The 13,547-nt window shown below is 46.0% G+C and overlaps 1 protein-coding gene across 4 annotated transcripts in view; it reads left to right on the plus strand.

The window, feature by feature from the left end:
* cfap54 (cilia and flagella associated 54) overlaps window positions 1-13,547 on the plus strand; it is an 859,633-nt gene that overhangs the window by 152,053 nt on the left and 694,033 nt on the right. The gene's annotated exons all lie outside the window — the stretch shown is intronic.

Below are 13,547 nucleotides of genomic sequence, written 5' to 3' on the forward strand. Positions count from 1 at the left end.
GAATTCAGGAAGTTCTTAAAAAACAATGGGGTTAAGCACTACACGTCCGCCCCATACCATCCCGCCACCAATGGATTGGCTGAAAGGTTTGTCCAGACCTTCAAGAAGGCCATAAAGGCCATGGGTAATGAAGACATAAATCTACAACATAAGGTAGATAACTTCTTGTTTGCGTACAGGAATGCAACACGTGGTTACAAACCAAACCCCCGCCACGATGTTTTTCAATAGAAGCCTAAGATGCCGGCTGGATTTGGTCAAGCCAAACGTCAGAAGGGACGTAGAGAACCGGCAATTTCAAAGCATGAATGAAAGGCCAACTAGAACCTTCCAGATAGGTCAACCAGTTTTGGCCCGGGACTACCGTAACGAGAAATGGCAGCCTGGAACTATTTGCACACGGCTAGGACCGCTGATGTATACCGTGGACATTGGAGAAAGCATAATAAGGTGCCATGCTGACCAGATCATAGAGTCATCCGAAAAAGGACAACCTACACCACAACTCTATACGCCTAGTGATGAAGCAGAGATACCCATAGTATCTACCTCCGATCCGGTGATACTGGAACCAGATGAACCCGACACTGGCATTGAAGCCGAATCGACCTTGCCAAAAGAACCTACTACACCACCGAGGCGTTATCGGGACCGAGTCAGGAAGCCTCCAGAGAGACTGAATTTGTAATTGATTAACTTCAGCAAATGTGTGTATTATTGTTCTTGTAAAAATGTTATTTAATGATTACTTAAAATGTTATGTACTATTTATCTAAAAGGGGAGGAATTGTAGTGTATGTACCTTTAAGAGGAACTATGTTTTTGAAGCCCCTGTATACTGTAGTACCAGTAGTGACCACTCTGGTATATAAGCCTGTATAGCGTCTTGTGTAGTTAGTTCACCTTCAGACTTTGTTCAGTAAACACTTGTTAAATCAACTCCTGCATTCCGTGTCTCCATTAACACACGGATCTAACAGATACGGAGCTCAAAAGCTTCCATATCTTTCAACATTAGCGCTGGAGTGTCCGGCAGTTTTGAGGGAACGGCAACAGCTCGGTCCCGTCGGTGCCGGATAGCACAAAGTTTCCTGTACATGCAAGACAATGTAGTCATTTTCTAACTTTAAAGAATTTAATTTGACATACAACACAATAGATTTTACTGGAAAGATAGTAGTAACTGTTCATACAACCTTTTTCTTACCGAGTACGACTTAGGACAAAACAATTGATCAAGTTCTTTGTCCTGGGAGAAAAAGAAGGTTCCTCACCTGTGCCATCTAGTCCGGACCAAAAGTCTTCTCCAAAAACCCTGGTAGAATGGGGTCTTTTATATGTTTTTTTTTCAAATCTCCTGACTGATTATCATATGTTATATGGGTAGATTGATTTAAGCACCGAAGAATATTTTATCAGTTTGCAGGCTTTGCTTCCTTATCTCTGCTACTGTCAGCATTGTTTATCAGTAACTCAGGTTTTACAGCTTACAAAGGCTCCCTTCAGACTTGCTGACACATATGTTTCTCCAAACATCCTGGACAATAAGAAAAGGCCACCATGCTTCCTGACAGTTCTGCATTCTTTTACCAAGAACCTGAGGATTTTGAGTCCATTAATTTAGTCTTTAAAACAAATATCAAAAGTCCATAATGAAAATTCCAAAATCTTTCACCCTCCACATTCCTCAATCTAACCTTGACAATTGGAATATTGCATGCAGTTCTGGTTACCTTGTCACAGGAAGGATATCAGAGCCATGAAAAGGACATAACAAACATTGACCAGAATGATACTAGTGTTAAAATGTTATTGTTATGAAGAAAGGCTTGAAAAAGTTGGACTTTCTTCTCTTGAACAGTGATGGTTAAGGTCTTTGAAAGGATTTGAGAAAGTGAAACAGTGATAGATTGTTTCCAGCTGTTTAGTGATTTGGTAACAAGGGGATCTAGACTCAGGATTATCACTAGATGAACAAAGGGGAAAAAAGCTGGGAGGAAATTTTCACACAATGGTATTGTAATATGGTATGTGTTACCACACGTGACTATTGAGGCATAGACCATAAGCTAATTTAAAAAGGAATTGGATATGTTTTGAAAAGGAAGATTATAAAATGACACGTGGAGAAGGAAGGGAAATAGGATTAGAGTAGGTTGCTGCAGTTGAAGAAGTACTATGTGCTGAAGTGCCTACTATGATTCGAGGACAAAATGAAGTACAGGTTCTATTATCACACCACTCTATCTTGCACTGAGTGATTCAAACTAATGCATGTTGGGAAATGTTCCAAATTGAATAGGCTAAGTCCATGGGATCCAGGGTATTGCAGCCACAGGTATTGTTAGTAATGCTGTTCAGCAAACCGAATGATAGCTCAGAAAATAATATTAACTCCATATTTGGACTGGCCTGCCCAAAATCAGAAGATGTAAGATTTGCACTGACATTTGGTGAGAAAATCAATTAAGAGTTAGAGGTGCAGTATTAGTGAACCTGTGGGACCAACCAGATAGACTGAAATGTTTTTTTCTGGCCCTGTATATTTCTAAGTTCCTAAGACCAGGCTTTCGAGAGAATTTGCGTCTTCCGAGCAAAAACATTTGTTAAATTACTCCAAAATACAAAAGACGGATTTATTGGTGTTTAATAATTTTGTAATGTGTAAATAATTATGCTTTTATTATGTCAGAAACCTTATTTTGAGCTTTGATTATTGAACGTTTGTGAGAAGGAAAGTGGCGGATGAAAGTATTTTGTAAACTTATTACGTATGAACGACTTCATTGGTTAAGTTCCTGTTTTCATATTGGTAGATTTTGCTTGCTGTTAATAGTTAGAATTCTGATTTGTTGCTGTTTTATTATGGCAATCAGTTACAAGAAATTTCCGTATAAGAAAATGTGCTGATGAAGTGTGACACAGGATTTGTGTTGGATAGGAAATGCATAATGTGCTGATTTTTGGGGGGAATTTCTTTTTCAAAAAGTAGGTGCTGATGATGTCATCAGGCTTGAATAAATTTAATGAAGTATGAGGCGGCTGAATAGCAGAAGTAGAGGTACGCCGGGAATTTCCTCATGCTGTCTTCCACTTTACCACCGTTGTGGTGTATGTAACTTGTTCTACCTTAAGAGAACTTAAACCTGTTCCACCTTAAGAGATGTACTACTTTCTCTGGCTGCTGTATACAGTAATACCGGTGGTGACCACACCGGTATATAAGTGCTGTGTCGTAATTTGCTGGGTAGTTCAGCCCTGACCTTCGACTAGTAAAGACCTGTTAAAGTTATTCTTGTGGTCTGTGTGCAGTGATTCATATTAACCATAACTGGAACACACAGACTTAACAGTGGCGACGAGTACGATCTTACCCTGCGGCAGAGATACATCCAAGGCAGTTTAACGGGCGTCGAGAAGAGGCATCCGCCCTCATCATCCTGCTGAGAAAAGACTCGGGTCTGAAGAGCAAAGGAAGAATCCTGACACGAAGCCTTCCATCAGCGACAGGCAGTGATCATCCCTTCTACCACGGTGGTGGGTAAGCCGATCAGCGACGAGCAGCAAGTCGGCCACGTTGGCTGTGGAGTAGGGGAGGGAAAATGGAGGATATAAGGGCGGAGAACTCAACCACGGCCGGGGAAAAGAGCCAGACAGAAGTCGGGGCCAGAGGCGCTGAGACTGGGGCAGCGTAAGGCACGGGAGCCGCGGTGAATGCAAACGCAGCTGGTGTAAAAGACCGGGCTGCAAGCGGGCTGGGAGACGCAACAGCGTCGAGAGAGAGCTCGACCGCGACCGGTGAAAAAGGCCGGGCAGCTACCGAGGCCGCGAGGCGCAGCGACCGGGACAGCGTAAGGCGCGGGAGAAAATAAAAAAACCGCGGAAAACTCGGCCGCAGCCGGTGGAAAGGACCGGACTGCAAGAGGGGCTGGGAGGCATGAATTGAGAACCGCTGGGGAGGCGCGAACGGCAGCAATACGGCAATCGCCATTACAGCCAGCGGGGGAGAAAGGCTAATGCGGGAAGCCGCCATTTTCGTAGGCGAGGGAAGAAGACAAGTGCGGGAAACCGCCATTTTAAAATAAAAGAGAAAAAAAAAAAATTTTTTTTTTGTTTCTCAAGAAGATTGCAAGGATGCCTAAGCGTGGTAACATCAACGATTTCGATGCCGATGTTGAAGATTGGGCCATGTATGTAGAACGCATAGAAGTTTATTGTAAAGCAAATAAGATATCAGATGAGGATAAAGCACTAACCTTACTAAACTCAATGGGTGCGAAGACATACGGGCTATTGAAGCATCTTCTATCACCAGCTAAACTGGCGGATCAGACTTTCGCGAATATTGTTGCTGTCCTAAAGAATCATTTGAACCCCACACCGCTGATGTTAGCGGAACGATTTAAATTTTATGCTAGAACGCAACTGAAAGAGGAAAGCGACGCGGAGTATTTAATTGAACTGCGTAGGCTAGCGAAGTACTGTCAGTTTGGGGAAAGACTAACAGAGGCGCTGAGAGACAAATTCGTGTGTGGATTGTCAAAAGAAGGAACACAAAAGCGGCTGCTTGAAGAGAATGATCTTACACTTGATAAGGCTGTCACTATTGCAGCATCACACGAAGCTGCAGCGAGAGGCACTGCGGAAATGCAGCTGAAGTCATCGGTACTCAGCGCAGACCAAATGGCTTTGGGTACAGTGAAATGTTATCGTTGTGGAAAGACAACACACGATCAGAACCAATGCTGGTTTAAAAATCAGGAATGCAGAAAATGTGGCAAGCTTGGTCACATAGCTAAAGTATGCAGGTCAGGAAAGAAGACCAGCAACAAAAAGTCACCGCAGGAAAAGTGCAGAAAGGTACATAAGGTGGCTGAGAAGAGTTCGGATGAACAGAATTCGGATTCAGACTCCAACAGCAAGGAGCTGGGTTAAGAATTCACAATGTGAGTAATGAAGCTGACCTACAAATTATCTGGGTCACACTTCAGATAGCAGGAGTCCAAGTGAAGATGGAATTGGACACTGGATCGGCATTGACGGTCATGAATAAGAAAGATTACAAAAGGTTATTCCAACATATTCCCCTACGGGACACGGAGATTGTATTGAAAACACACACTGGGCAAAGAGTATACCCCATCGGAAAGATAGAGGTAAAGGTGGTCCACAAGGGCAAAGAAAGCCGAGGAATGGACTTATATGTGCTACCTGAAGGAGGTCCACCACTACTGGGACGGGAGTGGATTAGAAAAATGAATATGGACTGGCATTCCTTAAAAGCACTAACGGTAGATGCCAGGGAAACAGATGTCAAACCTAAACGATTGTCCAGAATATTGGACGATGCTAAAGAGGTGTTCCAGCAGGGACTGGGAACACTGAGAGGAATTACGGCAAACATCAAGATTGAAGAACATGCACAACCAAAATTTTTCAAAGCCAGACTGGTACCCTATGCGATACAACCTGCTGTGGAAGCGGAGCTGGAAGCGCTAGAACGTTCAGGAGTACTGTCTAAGGTAGACTGGAGTGAGTGGGCTACGCCCATTGTTCCCGTGATGAAACGTCCTTCGAGCAACAAGCCGGGAGAACCAGGGAAGGTTCGCATCTGTGGAGATTTCAAGATCACTGTTAATCCGGTGCTTCACACGGTGCAGTATCCGCTTCCGCGGATTGAGGATATCTTCGCTTCATTGTCGGGCGGGAAACACTTCACCAAGATAGACCTGGCGCAGGCGTACTTACAGATGGAAGTTGAGGAAGAGTCACGCCAGTACCTCACGATCAACACGCATAGAGGCTTGTACCGGTATAATAGACTGGTTTTTGGAGTGGCATCGGCTCCAGCAATTTGGCAGAGGGCCATGGAGCAGGTATTACAGGGAATTCCAGGCACACAATGTTACCTGGACGATATTCTGATTACAGGAGATGGTGACGAGGAACACCTCGCAAATTTGGAACTGCTGCTCATCAGATTGAAAGAATATGGGCTTCGAGTTAATCGGCAGAAATGTGAGTTCTTCCAGAAGCGGATCTCGTACTGTGGCCATGTCATTGACCAGGAGGGACTTCATAAGTCTCCTGACAAGATCGAAGCGGTTGTGAAGGCTCCCGCTCCGTTTAATGTATCTCAGTTGAGGTCGTTCCTAGGATTGATTAACTATTACCATAAGTTTCTGCCAAATTTATCCACGGTACTGCACCCGCTGAATGCTCTTTTGCAGAAGGGAGTACCATGGGAGTGGAGCGAGGACTGTAAGAAGGCCTTTCGCAAAAGCAAGGAATTGATAACCTCAGAGGAAGTGTTGGCTCACTTCAACCCAACACTGCCTATTCGTTTGGCTTGTGATGCTTCTCCATATGGTATTGGGGCAGTACTCTCACACAAGTTGCCAAATGGCACGGAGAGGCCAGTCGCGTTCGCATCCAGATCATTGACCTCCGCTGAGCGCAACTATGCTCAGATAGATAGGGAGGCTCTCAGCCTTGTGTGGGGAGTAAAGAAGTTTAATCATTACCTGCAGGGCCAAAAGTTTACGCTTCTGACAGACCATCAGCCGTTGGTATCCATTTTTAACCCTAAGAAGGGTGTGTCGGTGATGACAGCACAGAGACTCCAGAGATGGTCCCTTTTCCTAGGGGCACATCAATATCAGATAGAATTCAAAGGTACAAAGCAGCATGGTAATGCTGATGGGCTGTCGCGCCTGCCACTACCTGAAGAAGAGGAGACAACGAAGGTTGACCCTGTTGAGTTATTTCACTCGACCATCATCGAGTGTTTACCAGTCACCAATGCAAGTATTGAAAAAGAAACCAGGAACGACCCGACACTGTCCCGAGTCTACGAGGTGACAGTGAAGGGATGGCCAGCACATGGTGATTCTCTGTTACCGGCATTCTCGGCAAGACGAGACCAGCTGTCCGTCTGTCAAGGAACATTGATGTATGGAACGAGAGTGATTATTCCTCCTAAGTTAAGGGAAAGAGTTCTAAAGGAACTGCATGAAGGTCATCTGGGGGGAGTCAAGATGAAAAGCCTTGCTAGGGCTTATGTGTGGTGGCCGGGTATCGACCAACAGATAGAGGAGCTGACGAAAAGCTGCTCAGGGTGCCAAAAAGTGCAAAATGCACCTCCGATTGCACCGCTGCATCCATGGGAATGGCCTTCAGCCCCATGGCAACGCGTACATATTGACTTTGCTGGTCCATTCATGGACTCCATGTTTCTAATTGCGGTGGACGCACATTCTAAATGGCCAGAAGTGATCAAGATGACTACCACTACTTCAGAAAAGACAATTGCGGTGTTAAGAACGATATTCGCAAGGAATGGATTGCCAGAACAAATATGTTCCGACAACGGACCACAGTTCGTGTCAGAAGAATTCCAAAAATTCTTAAAGAAGAATGGGGTGAAACATTATACCTCTGCCCCATATCATCCGGCTACAAATGGGTTGACCGAGAGATTTGTACAAACATTCAAAAAGGCAATAAAGGCCATGAGCGAAGATCAGATTCCACTACAACATAAGGCGGACAAGTTTCTACTGGCATATCGAAACGCCGCTCATGCAGTGACAAACCAAAGTCCTGCCATGATCATAGAGTCATAGAGCCATAGAGTAATACAGCACGGATAGAGGCCCTTCGGCCCATCGTGTCTGCGCCGGCCATCAAGCCCTGTCTAATCTAATCCCATATTCCAGCATTTGGCCCGTAGCCTTGTATGCTATGGCATTTCAAGTGCTCATCCAAATGCTTCTTAAATGTTGTGAGGGTTTCTGCCTCCACAACCCTTTCAGGCAGTGAGTTCCAGACTCCAACCACCCTCTGGGTGAAAAAGTTCTTTCTCAAATCCCCTCTAAACCTCCTGCCCTTTACCTTGAATCTATGCCCCCGAGTTATTGACCACTCTACTAAGGGAAAAAGCTCCTCAGCATCCATCCTATCTATGCCCCTCATAATTTTGTACACCTCAATCATGTCCCCCCTCAGCCTCCTCTGCTCCAAGGAAAACAAACCCAATCTGCCCAGTCTCTCTTCATAGCTGAAGCGCTCCAGCCCTGGTAACATCCTGGTGAACCTCCTCTGCACCCTCTCTAACGCGATCACATCCTTCCTGTAGCGTGGCGACCAGAACTGCACACAGTATTCCAGCTGTGGCCTAACCAGTGTTTTATACAGCTCCATCATAACCTCCTTGCTCTTATATTCAATGCCTCGGCTAATGAAGGCAAGTATCCCATATGCCTTTTTTACCACCTTATCCACCTGTTCCGCCGCCTTCAGGGATCTGTGTACTTGCACACCCAGATCCCTCTGACCCTCCGTCTTGCCTAGGGTCTTTCCATTCATTGTGTATTCCCTTGCCTTGTTAGTCCCCCCAAAGTGCATCACCTCGCACTTTTCCGGGCTAAATTCCATTTGCCACTGTTCCGCCCATCTGACCAACCCATCTATATCGTCCTGCAGACTGAGGCTACCCTCCTCGCTATTTACCACCCTACCAATTTTTGTATCATCCGCGAACTTACTGATCATACCTTTTACATTCATATCCAAGTCATTAATGTAGACCACAAACAGCAAGGGACCCAGCACCGATCCCTATGGTACCCCACTGGCCACAGGCTTCCAGTCACAAAAACAACCTTCGACCATCACCCTCTGCCTTCTGCCACTAAGCCAGTTTTGTATCCAATGTGCCAAGGCACCCTGGATTCCATGGGCTCTTACCTTCTTGACCAGTCTCCTGTGCGGGACTTTATCGAAGGCCTTACTGAAATCCATGTATACCACATCCACTGCGTTACCCTCATCCACACACCTAGTCACCCCCTCAAAAAATTCAATCAAATTAGTCAGACATGATCTTCCCTTGACAAAGCCATGTTGACTATCCCTGATTAATCCTTGCCTCTCCAAGTGGAGACAAATTTTGTCCCTCAGAATTTTTTCCAATAATTTTCCTGCCACTGATGTTAGGCTCACTGGCCTGTAGTTCCCCGGTTTTTCCCTACTACCCTTCTTGAATAATGGTACTACATTAGCGGTTCTCCAGTCCTCTGGCACATCCCCTGTGGCCAGAGAGGTCCTGAATATATGTGTTAGAGCCCCCGCAATCTCTTCCTTTGCCTCACACAGCAGCCTGGGATACATTTCATCCGGGCCTGGGGATTTATCCATTTTTAGGCCTGCTAAAACCGCCAATACCTCCTCCCTCTCGATGTTAATATGTTCGAGCATATCACAGCCCCCCCGCCCTATTTCTATGTCTACATCGTCCTTCTCCATAGTGAAAACAGATGCAAAAAATTCATTTAGAACCCCTCCTACATCTTCCGGCTCCACACACAGATTGCCACTTTTGTCCCTAATGGGCCCTCTTTTTTCCCTAGTTATCCTCTTACCCTTAATATACTTATAAAACATCTTAGGATTTTCCTTTATTTTGCTCGCCAGTGTTATTTCATGGCCCCTCCTTGATCTCCTAATTTCTTTTTTAAGTATCCCCCTGCACTTTTTGTACTCCTCTAGGGCTTCCTCCGTCTTTAGCCTTTTGTATCTACCAAAAGCCCTCCTTTTTTTCCTAATCCATTCTCGTATATCCCCTGACATCCAAGGTTCCCTGTGGTTTTTGGAACCACTCTTGACCTTTACGGGAACATGTTGCCATTGTATGATCTCAATTTCCCTTCTGAAAGCCTCCCATTGCTCCGATGCAGATTTTCCTACAAGTAGCTGATCCCAGTCCATTTTGGCCAGATCCTGCCTTATCCTATTAAAATCGGCCTTCCCCCAATTTAGAACCTTTATTTCTGGCCCATCCCTGTCCTTTTCCATGACCACCTTAAATCTTACCATATTATGGCCACTATCACCAAAGTGCTCACCTACTAGCACTTTTTCCACTTGGCCGGCCACAATCCCTAGAATTAGGTCCAGTACCGCCCCCTCTCTTGTAGGACTTTCTACATGCTTGCTCAAAAAGCTCTCCTGGATGCACTTTAAGAATCCTACACCCTCTGAGCCTTTCACACTCTGACTATCCCAGTTAATATTGGGGAAGTTGAAATCCCCCATTATTATTACCCTATTATTTGCACCTTTCTCTGAGATTTGCCTACATATCTGTTCCTCTATCTCCCCCTGACTGTTTGGAGGCCTATAGTACACTCCCAGCAAAGTGCTTGCCCCCTTTTTGTTTTTAAGCTCCACCCATATGGCCTCATTAGAGGACCCTGCTAATATATCATCCCTCCTTACTGCAGTAATTGACTCCTTAATTAATATCGCGACACCCCCTCCTCTTATACCTCCCACTCTGTCTCGCCTGAAGATTCTGTACCCCGGAATATTGAGCTGCCAGTCTTGCCCCTCCCTCAACCATGTCTCCGTGATAGCAACAATATCATACTCCCATGTGTTTATCAACACCTTCAGTTCATCCACCTTATTTGCAAGACTCCTTGCATTAAAATAGATGCCATCCAGCCTTGCCCTTATATATTTGCCCTGTCTACCAAGCTGACTTGTTTTTTTCTCTATAATTGGCAGCACATCACCCCCTATTTCAGCTCCCCTCTGTATCCCATCCCCCTGCCAAGTTAGTTTAAACCCCCCCCAACAGTGCTAACAAACCTCCCCGCAAGGATATTTGTCCCGCTCTGGTTCAGGTGCAACCCGTCCGACTTGTACAAGTCCCACCTTTCCCAGAAGCAGGCCCAGTGATCCAGGAAAGTAAAACCCTCCCCCCTACACCAACTCTTTAGCCACACATTCATCTGCTCTATCCTCCCATTCCTATACTTACTAGCACGTGGCACTGGGAGTAATCCAGAGATTACAACCTTTGAGGTCCTGCTCTTTAATCTGTTACCTAGCTCCCTAAATTCTTGATGCAGGACCTCATCCCCCTTCCTTCCTATGTCGTTGGTCCCAATGTGGACCACGACCTCTGCCTGCTCACCCTCCCCCTTAAGAATGCCCTGTAGCCGCTCAGTGACATCCCAGACCCTGGCCCCAGGGAGGCAACAAACCATCCTGGAGTCACGTTTGCGGCCACAGAAACGTCTATCTGTTCCCCTTACGATAGAATCCCCTACCACTATTGCTCTCCCATTCTTTTTCCTCCCTTTCTGAGCAGCAGAAGCGTCCCTGGTGCCAGGAAGCTGGCTGCTGCTGCCTTCCCCTGGTGAGTCATCCCCCTCAACAGTATCCAACTTGGTATACTTGTTTGAAAGGGGGATGTCCGCAGGGGTTCCCTGCACTTCCTGCCTGCCTCTGTTGCTCCGCCTGATGGTCACCCCCTGTGCAGCCCTACCCTGAGGCGTGAACAACTCGCTAAACGTGCTATCCACGACCCTCTCAGCATCGCGCATGCTCCAAAATTCATCCACCCGCAGCTCGAGCGCCGCAATGCGGTCTACAAGTAGCTGCAGCTGGATGCATTTCCCGCCCAGATGGTCGTCAGGGACACTGGCAGCGTCCCTGATTTCCCACATGGAGCAAGAGGAGCAGAACACGGGTCTGAGCTCTCCTGCCATGACTTACTCCTTTAATTAATTAAAAAATTTATTCAATACCCCAGTTACAGGTATACTCTAGGGCGCTTTATTTACCAACTGTCCCCACTACACCAGAGACCCTAGAAATTTAACACCACAGAAGTCAAGCTTGTATTGAAAAGAGAGAACTAGTCACCAACCAATCACTTACCTGCTCCCTGGTGACGTCACACTCTGATTACTTTTTACCTCTCTCCTCTGCTGTTGATTTGGTCGGGCCTCGGTCTTCGCGCCGGTTTTTATACCGGGCTCACCTCCTCTCTGCTGCCGCTGCTCCCTGGAACTGGTCGGGCCTCGGTCTTCGCGCCGGTTTTTATACCGGGCTCACCTCCTCTCTGCTGCCGCTGCTCCCTGGAACTGGTGTTTTATAACAGGAGGTTGCGGTCCAGGTTGGACTTGTTAAAACCAAATGTGCGGAGGGAAGTTGAAAACAAACAGTTCCAGCATATAAATAACAAGACCACTCGGAGTTTCGAGGTAGGACAACCAGTGTTGGCCAGGGACTATGGAAACGAGAAATGGCAATCCGGAACAATTCGGGCCAGACAAGGACCCCTGATGTACACGGTAGATGTTGGTAAAAATGTAATATGGCGTCATGCTGACCAACTGGTAGAATCGAGAACAAGGGTCGAACCCATGGTTACGACAGAGACAACCGTGGAAGAAGTTAGTGAACCTTAAGCATCTACCTCGGCAGTAAATGTACCTGATGATGATGTCCAAGACATAAGAGACCAACTAGAGGAGTCACCTCAGCAACAAGAATCAGAGACCCCTGAAAGGCGTTATCCAACTCGAATCAGGAGGCCTCCTGAGAGACTGAACCTTTAAACTGTTTCTACATGAAGTTGTATATGTATATATGTTATTATGTTATGTTAAATGGGGATATAACTGTTAAGCTAAAAAGGGAGGATTGTGGTGTATGTAACTTGTTCCACCTTAAGAGAACTTAAACCTGTTCCACCTTAAGAGATGTACTACTTTCTCTGGCTGCTGTATACGGTAATACCGGTGGTGACCACACCGGTATATAAGTGCTGTGTAGTAATCTGCTGGGTAGTTCAGCCCTGACCTTCGACTAGTAAAGACCTGTTAAAGTTATTCTTGTGGTCTGTGTGCAGTGATTCATATTAACCATAACTGGAACACACAGACTTAACAACCGTAACTTTATTGGAAGCTTGGAGAAAACCCCGTTTAGGTGCATAAACAGGGTTTCTGCCAAATTTCTGCTGAAGGTATATTGGCAGTGCAGGAGAATCCCTGAGGAAATTCCCGCCGATGGTCATTAATATACTTGCTTCAGTATAAATTGTATATTGTGGCGGAGCCACCAAAGGACTCGGAGCGGTTGTACATAATTCCTTTAACAGCAATGTAGTTACTGTCTGTGCCTGTACCTTTAATTACACTGTTTGACTGTACAATGTCTAGTTACCTTTACAGTGCGGTTTCAACGTGATGACGTCATGCTGTTAGTCACGTGATGCTCCAATGGCGGGAAGAACGCGATGACGTCATGACGTCAGTCTTCTGACCAGGGGATCAGTCCTCGTGGAGCACTCAAGGAGAACAGACCTGTAGTTGATGTATTCCAGCAGTTTCCAGTTAAAACCTGTTTTGTTCCATTAAAGTTCATTGTTTTAATTGCCTGAGTCGAACTCAGTCTTTTTGATAGGCACCTCCGCTCCTACATTGGTGACCCCGAATTCTACGAACAATTTTCGTGGAAGATTCATCATGGACACGAACGCCGTCACGCTGAAACTGCCACAGTTCTGGGAGCAACAACCAGACGCCTGGTTTATCCAGGCTGAAGCCCAGTTCGCCATTCGGAACATCGTCGTGGATCAGACCCGTTATTATTATGTGGTCTCCGCCCTCGACAGCGCAACTGCATCCCGGATCATCAGCCTCCTCGGTAGTCCTCCTACTGACAGCAAGTATGATGCGATTAAGGCG

Source organism: Somniosus microcephalus, chromosome 17, assembly GCF_052327205.1.
Source record: "Somniosus microcephalus isolate GS21.2 chromosome 17, FLI_Smic_1.0, whole genome shotgun sequence".
Classification (NCBI taxonomy): Eukaryota; Metazoa; Chordata; class Chondrichthyes; order Squaliformes; family Somniosidae; genus Somniosus; species Somniosus microcephalus.